Source organism: Schistocerca piceifrons, chromosome 8 (assembly GCF_021461385.2).
Source record: "Schistocerca piceifrons isolate TAMUIC-IGC-003096 chromosome 8, iqSchPice1.1, whole genome shotgun sequence".
Classification (NCBI taxonomy): Eukaryota; Metazoa; Arthropoda; class Insecta; order Orthoptera; family Acrididae; genus Schistocerca; species Schistocerca piceifrons.
Window position 1 is genome coordinate 30,564,719 of NC_060145.1, and position 18,209 is coordinate 30,582,927.

Sequence of the window (18,209 nt, forward strand, 5' to 3'; positions counted from 1 at the left end):
ACACAGTTTACACTCACAGATTTCGTTTCGTTCATGATATGACGTGTTGTTGCAAATAAGGTGGTGGAAACCATGGATTGCCAATCTGGTGATCACGTGTCTAATTTCGAAGTTTTCCTCTGTCCATGTTCGGTCTATCATGGCACCTGTGCTGTAAAATTCTGGAGGTATGTCTTCCCTTTTTGTCCTTCAACGTTGTAAGTAGGTTTTCCAAGGCGCTGCTATTGGGTAGCATCAGGGTTGTCCGAAGGTCTTCAATGAGGAAGGGTTCCCTCGCCAGCAGGTGTACAAGTATCTATCGTGTTATTTTGGACACTCCTATTGCTTTCTTTATATAGGTGGCCTTCACTCTTTCTAGTGTTGTTAGGTTGTTCACTGTAAGATGTGGTCCAATAATTTCTATGCCGCACGTCAGTACTGGGAAGATTCTGGCTCTGAATAGTGCCACTGCTGTCTCTGGGCTAAGGGATTTGATGTATTGTATTTAATGTATTGCCATTATTGCTTGCATTGCTTTCTCTGTTACATGTTTTGTGAAACATTTTGCAGTTGTTTATATTGTGACCCCTAAGTACTTGTAGTCCGGTACAATCTTCAGTTTTCTCCCTCGCATGAAGATCTCAACTGATGCAGGTGTTCTTCCTCCATTTATGAGTACCATCATTTCTGTTTTCGCCAAATTTATTTCGAAACCGTGTTCGACACTCCAATCATCCATATCGTTTATCGCTTCTTGTAACTTTGCAATATTCTTTGTACCTATTACAATATCGTCTGCATATGCATATGAGACTACACCCTCCCTCTGGGGTATTCTTACAATTTCTTCCTCTGCAAGGATAAATAGCAGAGGACTCAGTGGGTCTCCCTGTAGTACTCCGTTTGATTGGTGTATCGGCTCCGATAGGGAGAGATTGTCTGATAATCTTACTTCGTTCCATTGCAGTATTGCGCTTCTAATATATTGTTTTTTCCCAGGGCTTCCCCTAGTTTTTTGGTCATTAATTTTCTGTTAATAAAGTCCAAGGCTTTTGTAAAATCTGTGAATACTACATACATCTTTTCTCTGTCTTCAAGGGCTTCCCATACGCTCTTTAGCAGGAGTTCTATTGCTGTCAGAGTTGATCTTCCCTTTCTGAATCCCTTTTGGCTTTCGGGGAGGTGCTCCTGAAGATTTGGAAAACAAACCACACTCAAAACTTTTTCGTGGATCAAATACCGTCATATTAAACACGATCACGAATCGGAAACAACATGTAAACAGAAGGACTCAGCCCCTCATTCATTATAACTCATTTGATGACATTGCCTAAGCAACCACACTGTTCCAACATAGCTCTACAGCTCGTAAAACAAACATTACGTTGTAGTCGGGAGACGTCAAATAGGCCAAGTTAAGTACGATTCACAGTACTACTGCATGTATTCAAGTAATAATATGCTTTTAGTTATCGCTCTCCATCATTCTCAGTGTAATCTAAAGCAGCCTCGTTCAAAAGCACACCAAATCATGCACGAGCAAAACACTCCAGAACAACTCAAGTGGAATAGCCCTGAAGGAGAGCGCTTTGTTTTCATGCAAAACCGACAAGCCAGTTGTGGCTACGCACCCCGGTTGCTCGTTGGCCGAAACCACTCTGGCCTCAAAGGCCTGAGGCAGAGAAGCAAGTGTGTCCGACGCAGCAGTGAATATGAAGTTGTCCATCAAAGGGCACAGACGTAAGGGCAAAAAAATTTGCTGGCGATCAGTCGACACTTAATAAACAGAATATGTGGAAAATGACACATTATGACAGACACTTTTCATGGTGCATTGGGGAAAACTCTTATCAATGGTTATGGAATAGAGATTAGTATCTACTCGTCTGCATCAGTGACTGCGAGTTCGAAATACTGGCTCTTTTTTTCCCTCTCAAATTCACGCAGGATAAAATACCAGGGAACCCGCTTGCGTCTGAGAAGGAAGGCTTATATTATCGGGATCCACATTGAAACAGATGGTAACACACTTAAGATGAAAGCATGCAGCTATTGTAAGCCTAGCACAATAATAAGCAGACAAAATTTCCATTTCGGTACCTCGGTAACAGCTCTTGGTTAGAATTGCTCTGAAGTGATTGCCATATGAAGAATGAAACAAGAACAGAGCATACTGTACACCTGATCGGCAAATTTGTAGAAATTATTTATTACAATAAAAAGGAAGTATTTACTTTAAATTCTGACCTCAATATGAGGAACGCGTTAACGTAAATGAGCATTTTGGGATCAAGCATAGACAGGAGTCATTTCAGCAGCAAAGGAACTCTAAACATTCGAATTATGAAACTTCGTATCAGTGTTAAAAAAGAATAAAGTGCGTGGAAAGTAACCTGTCGCGATTCATTCTAGAACGAAACAACTTCTCTTCAAGTTATAACACTTTATCGATTCATGTTTCAGGGCTAACGTATAACATGAAATAAGGCAACGAGTCTTCAGATCAGTTCTTTTCCTTTTGTACAGGGCTATTACAAATGATTGAAGCGATTTCATAAATTCACTGTAGCTCCATTCATTGACATATGGCCACGACACACTACAGATACGTAGAAAAACTCATAAAGTTTTGTTCGGCTGAAGCCGCACTTCAGGTTTCTGCCCCCAGAGCGCTCGAGAGCGCAGTGAGACAAAATGGCGACAGGAGCCGAGAAAGTGTATGTCGTGCTTGAAATGCACTCACATCAGTCAGTCATAACAGTGCAACGACACTTCACGACGAAGTTCAACAAAGATCCACCAACTGCTAACTCCATTCGACGATGGTATGCACAGTTTAAAGCTTCTGGATGCCTCTGTAAGGGGAAATCAACTGGTCGGCCTGCAGTGAGCGAAGAAACGGTTGAACGTGTGCGGGCAAGTTTCACGCGTAGCCCGCGGAAGTCGACGAATAAAGCAAGCAGGGAGCAAAACGTACCACAGCCGACGGTTTGGAAAATCTTACGGAAAAGGCTAAAGCAGAAGCCTTACCGTTTACAATTGCTACAAGCCCTGACACCCGAAGACAAAGTCTAACGCTTTGAATTTTCGGCGCGGTTGCAACAGTTCATGGAAGAGGATGCGTTCAGTGCGAAACTTGTTTTGAGTGATGAAGCAACATTTTTTCTTAATGGTGAAGTGAACAGACACAATGTGCGAATCTGGGCGGTAGAGAATCCTCACGCATTCGTGCAGCAAATTCGCAATTCACCAAAAGTTAACGTGTTTTGTGCAATCTCACTGTTTAAAGTTTACGGCCCCTTTTTCTTCTGCGAAAAAAACGTTACAGGACACGTGTATCTGGACATGCTGGAAAATTGGCTCATGCCACAACTGGAGACCGACAGCGCCGACTTCATCTTTCAACAGGATGGTGCTCCACCGCAGTTCCATCATGATGTTCGGAATTTCTTAAACAGGAGATTGGAAAACCGATGGATCAGTCGTGGTGGAGATCATGATCAGCAATTCATGTCATGGTCTCCACGCTCTCCCGACTTAACCCCATGCGATTTCTTTCTGTCGGGTTATGTGAAAGATTCAGTGTTTAAACCTCCTCTACCAAGAAACGTGCCAGAACTGCGAGGTCGCATCAACGATGCTTTCGAGCTCATTGATGGGGACATGCTGCGCCGAGTGTGGGAGGAACTTGATTATCGGCTTGATGTCTGCCGAATCACTAAAGGGGCACATATCGAACATTTGTAAATGCCTAAAAAAACTTTTTGAGTTTTTGTATGTGTGTGCAAAGCATTGTGAAAATATCTCAAATAATAAAGTTATTGTAGAGCTGTGAAATCGCTTCAATCATTTGTAATAACCCTGTACGTACATCTTTCACTAAGCGAATACAGTTGTACATGTTCATTAAGCGACAATTCCAAATAACATTGTGGGAGTCGTATTTTTAATCAGAGATTATGTATGTGTATGTGTATGTGTGGGTACACTGAGAACACGAAACATAAACTCAAAAACACAACAGTAAACTCTATCACTTATCATCTGTGGCCTGATGTATTTCTCTAAATATTGCAGTTTCTCGTCCGCAAGAAATAACTCTTCACTGCCGTGCAGTAATTTCTTGTATTCAGTAGACTGTTAGCCAAAGACTCAACATTAGGAACGCATGAATAGTTCGTTACAGAGGCATTCACTTAATATCTTACCACAATTACTTTCGCAACCCTCTGGCGCTGACAAATGTGCGGATGTGTTTAAAACTGCATTTTTGCTTTGTTTATAAATATTAAATTTCCATTAACTCGTTGTTCATAGCAGTTATCTATGTGCTCTTCTTTCCTCGCCTTCAGACTTCAGATATCTAGTGCTCAGAACTTTTACTGTTTCATTTCTTGTAGCATTTGTTTTGCGCAGACAAAGGTAGAGTGCGGATGGGTTTCCTACTGTAGGGTCCACCGACTTGAGACGTAAGCCGATCCGCTGGCAAAGATTAATGGCCGCTGCATTTCTATGAAGAGCTAATGCCACAGTGGTAGCGACTCCTTGGCGAACATTAACATGGGCACGCGGAAGCCGTGACCCTTCTCCATTATGATGGACGATACAGTCCGAGTGTTGTATATCAAAACTCTTAATCCTGTAGTTAATCTTCGAAAGTCATTGATGGCAATTTGGTTTTCAGCAACCGGGTCGTTGCACGAAAGGTTAACGTGTGACTTACACATAGAAAAACGGAAAAGGAATTCACCAGTCAGTCCCAAATTCGATCTGTATTTTTACTGCAGATCTGAGTTTGAGCCATGGAAGAGCTGTTATCAGTGATTGGACTTGTCAAGCTTGTGAGAGCACATGTTATCATAGGACTTTAACACGTATATGGACGGATTATGTTTTGGAAATCTTACATGAACGAGAAGTGGACATACACGGCCCACTGGAAGACCAAGTATTGCTGCCGGCAGACTTACGTTTCCGAACTGGCTCCTACATCAGCGGACAACAAACTTATTTGACCTCTCAAGTAACGTGCAGGGACCAGTCAGTATTGACAACATATAAAACGACAAGTAGTTTCCTCTCACCATGTGTTTCTCTCTCTGCCTGTCTTATTCGATTATTTATATCCTAGACAGCCTCCTTTCTTTAGTACTTGAGAGGCAATTCCCTAATATCCTACCACATGTCCTGTCAGCCCGTTCCCCTTTCTGTCAGTGTGTTCCACATGTAACTGTCCTTCCTGATTACATGAAGAGCTCTCTCATTTCTTCTCTTATCAGTCCATTTAATTTACAGCATCTTCCCGCAGTGCATCATCTCACACGTTTTGATTCTTATTTTTTTTCCAATTTTCCCACAGTCCATGACTCACTTCCATACAATAGTGTACTGCAAACGTTCAGTCCCAATAATTAATTCCTTAGATTAATTCTAGTAGATATCTTTTGGCATGAATGCCGTCGTTGCTTGTACTAGTCTCTCTTATAAGTTTTCGTTCCTTGTATATGTTGTATATAACCCGTCTTACCATAAATCTCACACCAATCTTTCTGAGAATATCGAACATCTTTCAATATTTTATACCGCAGAAAGCTTTCCTAGTTCGACAAATACTATGAACGTGTCCTGTTTTTTCTTAAGTCTCGATTCCAATATAAAGTACAACATCAGACGTGTCTATGTGAAGCCTTTACATTTCCTAAATCGAACGTCTTCCGACAGATCCTCAATTTTCAAACAGACTGCACTTAATGGCGAGTTTTATAAATCAGGTTCTTAGGCTGTCTCCCGAGACATCTGAAGAACATACTATTGGGCGAGCGCAGACATTTACATGAAGGGGAACAGCGACTGTTAGAAATTAAAACTATAGAGCTGTCACAAGTCACATGTAACCTCTCCATTATTTGACGTGTTTCACTCGACCAACGCGAGCATCTTCGGAGCCAGTTACGAATTTTATAAATTTGTTTATGTCAGTAAAAGCGGCAACTCTTTACGACATTTATGGCGTCAGCAGAGCCAACATGAATGGGTTTCCTAATTGCCAGCTAATTTAAATACGAAAGCTGAGGGCAATTTTAAATTTGGTACCTTCAGGGGTATAGGCAAATACGTATATACGCTTTGGATATAAATATGTGTGTTGTAAGGACTTTCCTCTCTGTATACTGCACTCTAATAATTGTAAGAGGAATCGTGCCACCACCTGTGACTGATATGTTTAATCTACGTAAATACATGTCACTTTTAATGGTATTAATGACGTGTTATATAAATGACATACCTGTTACGGCCTGCAAAATTGGCAGTTATAGTTTTAATTTATAATTTTACTCTGTATTTTTAAAATTATTTTGATAATTGGGTATGTTTTCTCGACTTGTATGTGTGAACGCCTGAAAAAGCGGCGGATATTTGCCTTGGTTTAATAACAGTAGTGTTATTCGTATTACATGGCTTTGCATCCTCCCCCCATGAACCATAGACCTTGCCGTTGGTGGGGAGGCTTGCGTGCCTCAGCGATGCGGATAGTCGTACCGTAGGTGCAACCACAACGGAGGGGTATCTGTTGAGAGGCCAGACAAACGTGTGGTTCCTGAAGAGGGGCAGCAGCCTTTTCAGTAGTTGCAGGGGCAGCAGTCTGGATGATTGACTGATCTGGCCTTGTAACATTAACCAAAACGGCCTTGCTGTTGTGGTACTGCGAACGGCTGAAAGCAAGGGGAAACTACAGCCATAATTGTTCCCGAGGGCATGCTGCTTTACTGTATGGTTAAATGATGATGGCGTCCTCTTGGGTAAAATATTCCGGAGGTAAAATAGTCCCACATTCGGATCTTCGGGCGGGGACTACTCAAGAGGACGTCATTATCAGGAGAAAGAAAACTGGCGTTCTACGGTTCGGAGCGTGGAATGTCAGATCCCTTAATCGGGCAAGTAGGTTAGAAAATTTAAAAAGGGAAATGAATAGGTTAAAGTTAGATATAGTGGGAATTAGTGAAGTTTGGTGGCAGGAGGAACAAGACTTTTGGTCAGGTGAATACAGGGCTATAAATACCAAATGAAATAGGGGTAATGCATGAGTAGGTTTAATAATGAATAAAATAATAGGTGTGCGGGTAAGCTACTTCAAACACCATAATGAACTTATTATAGTTGCCAAGATAGACACGAAGCCCATGCCAACTACAGTAGTACAAGTTTATATGCCAACTAACTCTGCAGATGACGAAGAAATTGAAGAAATGTATGATGAAATAAAAGAAATTATTCAGGTAGTGAAGGGAGACGAAAATTTAATAGCCATGAGTGACTGGAATTCGTCAGTAGGAAAAGGGAGAGAAGGAAACATAGTAGGTGAATATGGATTGGGGCTAAGAAATTAAAGAGGAAGTCGTCTGTTAGAATTTTGCACAGAGCATAACTTAATCATAGCTAACACTTGGTTCCAGAATCATAAAAGAAGGTTGTATACATGGAAGGATCCTGGAGGTACTAAAAGGTATCAGACAGATTCTATAATGGTAAGACAGAGATTTAGGAACGAAGGTTTTAAATTTTAGGACATTTCCAAGGGCAGATGTGGACTCTGACCACAATCTGTTGGTTATGAACTGTAGATTAAAACTGAAGAAACTACAAAACGGTGCTAACTTCAGGAGATGGGACCTGGATAGCCAGAGGTTGTACAGAGTGTCAGGGAGAGCATAATGGAACAATTGACAGGAATGGGGGAAAGAAATAGAGTATAAGATGAATGGGTAGCTCTGAGGTGCAAGTAGTGAAGGCAGCAGAGGATCAAGTAGGTAAAAAGGCGAGGGCTAGTAGAAATCCTTGGGTAACAGAAGAAATATTGAATTTAATTGATGAAAGGAGAAAATAGAAAAATGCAGTAAATGAAGCAGGCAAAACACAATACATACGTCTCAAAAATGAGATCGACATAAAGTGCAAAATGGCTATGCAGGCATGGCTAGAGGACAAATGTAAGTATGTGGAGGCTTATCTCACTAGGGGTAAAATATATACAGCCTACAGGAAAATTAAAGAGACCTTTGGAGAAAAGAGAGCCACTTGTATGAATATCATGAGCTCAGATGGAAACCCAGTTCTAAGCAAAGAAGGGAAAGCAGAAAGGTGGAAGGAGTATATAGAGGGTCTATACAAGGGCGATGTACTTGAGGACAATATTATGGAAATGGAAGAGGATGTAGATGAAAATGAAATGGGAAACACGATACCGCGTGAAGAGTTTGCCAACACTGAAAGACCTGAGTCGAAACAAGGCCCCGGGAGTAAACAACATTCCATTAGAACTACTGACGGCCTTGGGAGAGCCAGTCCTGACAAAACTCTACCATCTGGTGAACAAGATGTACGAGACAGGCGAAATACCCTCAGACTTCAAGAAGAATATAATAATCCCGAAGAAAGCAGATGTTGACAAATGTGAAAATTACCGAACTATCAGTTTAATAAGTCACAGCTGCAAAATAATAACCCGAATTCTTTACAGACGAATGGAAAAACTGGTAGAAACTGACCTCGTTGAAGATCAGTTTGGATTCCGTAGAAATGTTGGAACACGTGAGGCAATAGTGAACTTACGACTTACCTTGGAAGAAAGATTAAGTAAAGGCAAACCTATGTTTCTAGCATTTGTAGACTTAGAGAAAGCTTTTGACAATGTTGACTGGAATATTCTCTTTCAAATTCTAAAGGTGGCAGGGGTAAAATACAGGGAGCGAAAGGCTATTTACAATTTGTACACAAACCAGATGGCAGTTATAAGAGTCGAGGGGCATGAAAGGGAAGTATATTGAGCAAGCAGTAAAGGAAACAAAAGAAAAATTTGGAGTAGGTATTCAAATCCAGGGAGAAGAAATAAAAACTTTGAGGTTCACCGATGACATTGCAATTCTGTCAGAGACAGCAAAGGACTTGGAAGAGCAGTTGAATGGAATGGACAGTGCCTTGAAAGGAGGATATAAGATGAACATCAACAAAAGCAAAACAAGGACAATGGAATGTAGCCGAATTAAGTCCGGTGATGCTGAGGGAATTAGATTAGGAAATGAGACACTTAAAGCAGTGAAGGAGTTTTGCTATTTGGGGAGCAAAATAACTGATGATGGTCGAAGTAGAGCGGATATTAAATGTAGACTGGCAATGGCAAGGAAAGCATTTCTCAAGAAGAGAAATTTGTTAACATTGAGTATAGGTTTAAGTGTCAGGAAGTCGTTTCTGAAAGTATTTGTATGGAGTGTAGCCATGTATGGAAGTGAAACATGGACAATAAATAGTTTGGAGAAGAAGAGAATAGAAGCCCTCGAAATGTGGTGCTACAGAAGAATGTTGAAGAACAGGTGGGTAGATCACAGAACTAATGAGGAGGTATTGAATAGGATTGGGGAGAAGATAAGTTTGTGGCACAACTTGACTAGAAGAAGGGATCGGTTGGTAGGACATGTCCTGAGGCATCAAGGAATCACAAGTTTAGCATTGGAGGGCAGTGTGGAGGGTAAAAATCGTAGAGGGAGACCAAGAGATGAATACACTAAGCATATTCAGAATGATGTAGGTTGCAGTAGGTACTGGGAGATGAAGGAGCTTGCACAGGTTAGATTAGCATGGAGAGCTGCATCAAACCAGTCTCAGGACTGAAGACCACAACAACAACAACATCGCTTTACATAAGTCTTCATGAGGTAGTTTTAATGAAAGCTCATGTCGATAGGGCTTTGACTCACTCAACAAGAAATGGTATGTCTTGCTGTTCAATCTTAGAATGCACCTCGCCGTAGTATCTACGTTAACTGTGCACAACAAACTTACTCCATTTTAATAATGACGATGGCATTATAAACAACTCGATATTTGAAGGGAGTGTTATTTTAGAAGTCACCATGTTGTCAGTTGAATCTGTTACTTTTTCTTATTGTGTGACAGTGTAACACACTTTATTTCCACATTTCTGAAGATGACGAGTTTGACGAGTGAAACATATAAAAATAAAGAAAATTTAAATTCTACTTGTGGCGGCTCTACAATTTTAATATACAATTGAGATATCCTTCATATTCGCACCCTCCACAGCTATTTGGGATGAGGCTAAGGTCCCAGAAATGCTACCACAAACTCGAATGTTTGAATTTAAAGCGGAAATATGGTCGTGTTTCTCTGACTTAACAAACGCCACAGTACTCGACAGAAAATTTGTTTATTACATGTAACTGACGTAAATTACCCATGTCTGTAATTGTATACATATTACTGCAAACTGCCGTAAGGGGGGTTTGCGTAGATCAGAAGGGATTTGTACGTTGGCTGAGAAAACTTGCCGTCGTCTAACGTATGCTCTGTTTTCTTTTCCTTTCTTTTGTTTGTAATTCCTGTCAGCAGTTTGGATGCACGAACTGTTAAGCCGACTCCGACATAGGTTTAGTACTCATGTGCCCACTCATCTTCAGGAATGTCGGAATTGTATTTTTCCAAATGATGATACGTCTTCAGATCATCAATTTAAATTACGTATTTTAGGAGGTTGTACCCCACAGCTCGTAAGTATTTTGAAAATATCCTTATCAGGTGCTGAAAACAGCAGTGACAAAACTTACAAATTTATGGTCTTATTACCTGACATCAGTGATTTCGCATTCACCTAATATGATGCTGTAAGTGATTTTAAGAACGGGATGATGGGGGTGTCGTCTGAAACTGGTTGTTAAATAAGCAATTTCATCAACAGGTCGCGGTGGTAATCATGACAATTTCTAAACTGAATAGTGGTTTGCGTACCACTTTCCCCAATGATTTTAGATATTCCGAATGAATTTAAATTTTGATGATAGTTATTCCAAATCTCCATAAAACTCTGACTACTAATGCATGACTCACACATCGACTTTTATTTCATCTTCTAACACGTCAGACAGTGTAATAAGCGTAAACGTGGTCCGTAGTCGGCTATAACGTGATTTCATTTAATCGTGCAATTAGCCAATTTCGACTGCTTGTCATTGCTCTTGTAAAACCAACGTCAGGCAGCACCTCACACCCACAGAGGCTTTCATTGCATTCAGTCCACCTATCCGCTCTGTGCTCTGCGTATGACAGTGGAGCCCTCTTGCACTCTTACACTTGTAGCCTTTGCTTTTAATTTATCTCAATATGATTTTTTTATAGATTGATTCATTCTTTCCGACAGTATTTTTTTTCATTTCTTAGTATTTCTCCTGTTGCCATTTCGCCTTAGTTTATCTGCATTATCCGTATACGAGTATATCATTCCTAAGAGCCTTTAACTTCTGTACTTGTGTATTGCCCTGGGCGTTTTTGTAATTCCACCTTTCGTTGACCAGTTGAAGTACTACTTCTATCCAAGGTTTCTTCACAGTTACCTTCCCGTTACGTATATTTGCCTATTCAACACCTGTGTGTGTCCTTTTTAGAGATGTCCATTCTTCTTCAGTTGAACTGTCCAGTGTAATATTCACTATCTTAGTATCCAAAGTTTTAATGATTTTCAAACGATCTCCTCACTCCTCGGGATATCCGTATCCCATATCATTCCTGGTTGAATATTCCGGATGAATCCCTCGAACTTCAATTTACATTTCATCGCTACTAAATTCTTACCTCAGTTTATATCTGTTCCTGGGTACGACTTACAATGAATGTCTGATATCGAGATTTCTGTCTCGCCATGATATCTTCCAGATGCAATCTTCCTTGGTCTTCCTCAAACGTTTCTTCTCCTTTCGTGGTTTCTTAACAGTGTGATTACTATTACTAAGTTAAATTTATTGGAGAACTCTGTCAGTCTCACTTTTGTCTATTTGCTACTACCGAGCTAATGGTCTCCTGGTCCTGTGTGTTGAGCTCATTAACAGCAATCTGCTTTGGATACACTGACTCGTACTGTCAATCAGTTTGTGGTCTTAGTTTAAGTAATTTACAAAAGGCGAAACACGGTCGAGGACAAACGTTTTTTCGTTACGTTGTTAAAAACGTTCCATAATATGTTGCTATCACATGTCGTCTTATCATGTTTCAGACTTAATAGGCTACGACAAAGTTTGGACAGGATTGCAAAACCCATATACGTATATTGCTTTAGTCACAAGTGATTGGTTACTGACTTCGTGATCTATATCCAGCTTGGTCACCAGATATGACACTGGCTGAGTAAGTTTCCTACGTGCGCATTAGAATCATAATTTGCCAAACTTCAATTAATGAATTGCAAGGACAAAAATGGTACGTTTGTTTCAGCTATTGAAACTGCACTTCAGTAATCTGAGACTCCTGGCCGTGTAAGTACGTAGATGATTTGTCCCAGTGCTGCTGTTCGTTTCTGTGTGGTTGACGTAACATAAGCTTTTGTAAAGAGAATGTTCTGTATTGTTAAGAACAGCAAAGTACTGTAGCAAGAATGTTTCATAACAGTTCTTTTTGTTTTGCCTTCATTTGACTGTCATACTGCCAGCTCACATATTGCACAGTGACCACTTGTGTATATGGCAGCCGCGCGGGATTAGCCGAGCGGTCGTGGACGCTGCAGTCATGGACTGTGCGGCTGATCTCGACGGAGGTTTGAGTCGTCCCTCGGGCATGGGTGTGTGTGTTTGTCCATAGGATAATTTAGGTTAAGTAGTGTGTAAGCTTAGGGACTGATGACCTTAGCATTTAGGTCCCATAAGATTTCACAAACATTTGATTTTTTTGTTTGTTTATGGCACATAGACGCCACAGTTGTTTAAAGCTTCATTGTCACACGTCTGCACCCCGTACAGTAAGGAAGTACGATAGGTATCTGAAGACACTGACGTCACAGTAGTGTCGTCATGCCCTTCCCCACGTGGTTCGGTTGACGAGGTATTGTGCCCTTTGCGTGTATCCGCGACTGATAGGCTTGCACAGAGTGGTTTAAGTCCTCTTGCTCTCCGCACACAATATAACGAGTCCACCTTCCAAATTCTGTGTAGATGTGCTTTAAATTGTCCGTGACTGAATTTGATATCTGTCACTGTCACGTGACAGACTCGTGCTACGGTTACTTTGGTATACGAGTGGACTTCAGATATGTATGTTAACACTACAGTACATCGATGTCCTCATGTGGCACTAGATCTTTTCCATTCCCAATTCCAAGGTAACTTAGGCTTGAATTATGGAACCTGCTTGTGGGACCATATCGTACTCCTGAATACCATATCATAATCATGTTAATCAACTCATTCCCTTCAATGCTGTAGCGAAATTTTACCACTGTACAAATAACCATCGTTTCTGTTTTGTGTGTACATCAGATGCAGGATTATATTATACGACAAAGGGTTGTTTTCGATGATATTTCAATACTCTGAGTGTTGAGTGAGGACCTGGCACTATTAGGAAGTATATTTCAGTGTCGTTGAAATTTCATTTCTTCTAGCGACTTTTCTCTACGTTTCCATGTAAAAAAAATGTATCATTATTTTTAGCAGCTTAACTACAGGGCAAATGGTCAAGAGCGCATTTAATCGTGTTTTCAGCAGCTCCTAACATAAGTCCATCAAATCTTTTTCTTCACAAACATTATCGATATTCTGTATTACACAAATACGTGTTGCTGAACAGCAGTTCACAGAATACGGTGGTAATAAAGGTGATTGGGTCTAGCAAACATAGTGAATTATTCTAGAACGCGCCACTGGATAATTAAAGTCTCCTGTCATGAAACACTCAGAAAAGAAGCTTCAGCGTCCTTTGAAATTATTTGGGTAGCTGACGAAATTAAAGTGTTATACAGTTGTTTGATCACGATCATGACAGGCGTTAAATTTAAACTCGGACTTGCCTCATACGGCTTAGAAACAAATAGATTATTATGGCTTCAGATCCAGAATCGTGATTATAGTTGGTCATATTTACAGGGACAGGAGTTTTCTGTACATCACTGATCGCTGAATGTAGATTGTGAAAAAATCCGTTCATAGTTAACCATTAATTCGAAAATGACAAATATTTTTCAGAAAGAGATACACGTCGATAAAATCGAGTCACATTGCCAATCAGTGTAACCCTGTGATATCAGATCTCGTATGTGGAATTCTTTATTAAGAAATTGGTATCACTTTCTGAAAAGTAAATGTCGTTTTCACCTAAATACGTTAATTTTATCCTCAATGATGAGAATTCGTATGTGTTGAGAGAAACTGTGAAGGCGATTGGATGAGCTTACAAAACACGTTGTTTTACAATCAGTAAATATTTAGCAATGAACTGCAACGAAGTTAGTTCTCATTTACTCAGAACTGCAGTCTCAATAAGCAACAAATTTCATTCTTCATTGATTTTTTGGGATAGCGTACCTCAATCGGTAAAAACAGAATCTTAATAGGATCACTTTGGTGTCCTGTCGTCTATCCGACTGTTAAAATACTTTTCATGAGGAGCGGGTAAATGTAACAAGTTGAGATCTATGCCACATACTAAAGTTCGCGATCCCCTGGTGGTGTAAGAACTTGAAACTTCTAAGTCAGTAGAGTCAGAAGACATGGCCCTTTATGTCACATATTTTGATACTCGCCAAGTCAATCATGAGAAACTATAGGATACCGCCCATTCACCTGGAATAATGAAATTTGGCAAGAAGCTAGGTTTCATTGTAAACTAAAGGAAAAAATCCGAAAATAGTTAATTTGTAATTATATCACATGGAAAGAAAAAAATTGTCATATGTTATCCGACTGCTTGCCTGTCCCTCCATCTGTTCAGACCCCTTTCTGTCAGCAACAGTTAGAAGGATCACGTAGAAACTTACGTCTTTGCTAAGGCCTAAGATTCCTAGTCACTGGAGAATATGTAAACTTCTAAGTAAATGAAAAAAATACTGCCATTTATGTCACATATTTTCATACACGAAAACTCAGTCATCAAAACCTCTGTAACATACTTCCCATGAACCTAAGATCGTAACATTTGGTAAAATAAAAGCTTTCACAGTACAAGTAAAGGGAAAGAAATCTGATTATTATCGATATGTAATTACTTCAGACGAAGAAAAATAATTGTCATTCGTTTGCCCTTTGCCTGCCAGAGTGGCCGAGTGGTTCTAGGCGCTACGACCTGGAGCCGCACGACCGCTAAGGTCGCAGGTTCGAATCCTACCTCGGGCATGAATGTGTGTGATGTCCTTAGGTTAGTTAGGTTTAAGTAGTTCCAAGTTACAGGGGACTGATGACCTCAGAAGTTAAATCCCATAGTGCTCAGAGCCATTTTTTTGTTAGCCCGTCGTCTGTCTGTCCGTGTGTTAAGACCCCGTTATATGAGAAACGGATAGATATATCAAGCTGAAGTTTATGTGACGTACCAAGGTATATGGTCCGCGTGCTGTGCAAGAAAAAAAATAAAGAAATAAAATCAAGCTTTCATAAAGATGCAAGCAAAAGATACGGACTTCTAAGCGACGTATTTTGATATTCCCAAACTCACTCATCGAAAATATAGGGTACTACGTATATTCAAATGAATGGATGACCCATCTGCATATATCATTACTTTTGTACTGAACCCTCAGTGCGTCAGCTCTACTCACACTTGGCAAATTTTTCTTATGTTATATAAGCAGTATGGTTATCGGCTATACAGTAGTCGCAAGTGCAACAATGGTGAGGCTAAAGGAAGGTATGCTCTTTTAAGTTGATGGTATTAAAGGCAGAATGAAAAAACTGTGTGCGCTTATTATGCGTGAATATAAAACTCTTGACGACTTTGACGTTTAAAGCAAGAGTTTCACGAGATCATAAGCAGCGACGAACTACAAACAGGAGTTTTTAGCTTTATTAAGACTTCTTGTGAAGGGCGCAGAATCTGATTTACTGTTAATCGCTCACAAAGCCATTCGAATACACGAACGGTTCACAGATTGCACTCATTCATCAGGCTTTGAGAATTAATAGACCTGATAAGTGATTCGACGTTGAAATAAAAGCAGTGCAGCCAAGGATTAGTATTTTGTATCTAAATCACCAAAGGCTAATTCCGTTGATTCCGAATGATAATGACACGGAGAAAAGTCATAAGCAGGTACAGAGCCTTTAAGGAATAGTGGGGATATAGTCTCCACTGAAACAAAAATTATTGTTTTGGCACAGTCGTAAGTAAGTAATCTAAAAACAGCTGTATGTAAGATTGCTTAGTTTCTCAACTTTTACTGAACTAAATCAGTTTAAGTGTAAAAAAATAGTACAGAGCACAGTGTTATCCCCAATGGCTGAAGAACTGTGGTGCTGAGAACAGAAGCTGAGTTTAAATATACATAAGCGAAAACAAACGTCACTTAAAGTATGTGTTAAATCCAGCCAGGAAATTTAAATAACGAAAGTGTTTCTAAACAGTAATCCCTTCAATAGAATTTTCATTTCTTGGATTAACGGTCCCCACAAACAGAGTTTTCAGTGTCTCTTCTCCAGTAGATGCAGCGTGATCCAAAGCAGAGCACTCAACAAAACTATTCCAAAATTAATCGTCTTTATTTACCTCTCCACAGATGCAAACGTATCTCATTAGCTTCCTTACTACGTATGCATAGTGATTTCAGGTCGCCAGTATACAGGTTGCCGCAATCATCGTCATTTTCGTTACCACAACTGCGGTCAGCATCGGTTACCTCCAATGACTATGGTATTTCCTCAGGCATAACCCTGCTTTTTTCTATCTTTCTTTTGTGGCCGCTCATTAAAGCAAGCCTGTACAGCATTATCATTTTCGATCTTTCACGAACATTATTGTTTCTTTCTATTCCCTACAGCGTTGATGATTTTTATTTTGAGACCGTCTAATCACAACCCCACGAAATCCAAGTTTTTTTACCATACACGATTTACCTTTATTCTAAACAATAGAGAGAGAGAGAGAGAGAGAGAAAAAGAGAGAGAGAGAGAGAGAGATGGAGAGAGTATGTATTTGCTTTACTATGGTTGCACGTACAAGTGGAATGATTTTTATTTTATCAATTTTTTTATGTTATCAATTTTATCTTGAGATCAACAGGAAGTGCAAAATGGCTAAGCAGGCATGGCTAGAGGACAAATGTAAGGATGTAGAGGCTTATCTCACTAGGGGTAAGATAGATAGTGCCTACAGGAAAATTAAAGAGACCTTTGGAGAAAAGCGAACCATCTCCATGAATATCAAGAGCTGTTATGGAAACTTAGTTCTAACCAAGGAAGGGAAACCCGAAAGGTGGAAGGAGTATATAGAGGTATATTCAAGGGCGATGTTCTTGAGGACAATATTATGGAAATGGGAGAGGATGTAGATGGAAATGAAATGGGAGATATGTTACTGCGTGAAGAGTTTGACGGATCACTGAAAGACCTGAGTCGAAACAAGGCCGCTGGAGTAGACAACATTCCATTAGAACTACTGACGGCCTTGGGAGAGCCAGTCCTGACAAAACTCTACCATCTGGTGAGCAAGATGTATGAGACAGGCGAAATACCCTCAGACTTCAATAAGAATATAGTAATTCCAATCACAAAGAAAGCAGGTGTTGACAGATGTGAAAATTACCGAACTATCAGTTTAATAAGCCACAGCTGCAAAATACTAACGCAAATTATTTACAGACGGATGGAAAAACTGGTAGAAGGCGACCACGGGGAAGATCAGTTTGGATTCCATAGAAATGTTGGAACACAAGAGGCAATACTGACCTTACGACATATCTTAGAAGAAAGATTAAGGAAAGGCAAACCTACGTTTCTAGCATTTGTAGGCTTAGGGAAAGCTTTTGACAATGTTGACTGGAATACTCTGTTTCAAATTCTGACGGTGGCAGGGGTAAAATACAGGGAGCGAAAGGCTATTTACAATTTGTACAGAAACCAGATGGCAGTTATAAGAGTCGAGGGGCATGAAAGGGAAGCAGTGGTTGGGAAGGGAGTGAGACAGGGTTGTTGCCTCTCCCCGATGTTATTCAATCTGTATATTGAGCAAGCAGTGAAGGAGACAAAAGAAAAATTTGGAGTAGGTATTAAAATCCAGGGAGAAGAAATAAAAACTTTGAGGTTCGCCGATGACATTGTAATTCTGTCAGAGACAGCAAAGGACTTAGAAGAGCAGGTGAATGGAATGGACAGTGTCTTGAATGGAGGATATAAGATGAACATCAACAAAAGTAAAACGAGTACAATGGAATGTAGTCCAATTAAATCGGATGATGCTGAGGGAATTAGATT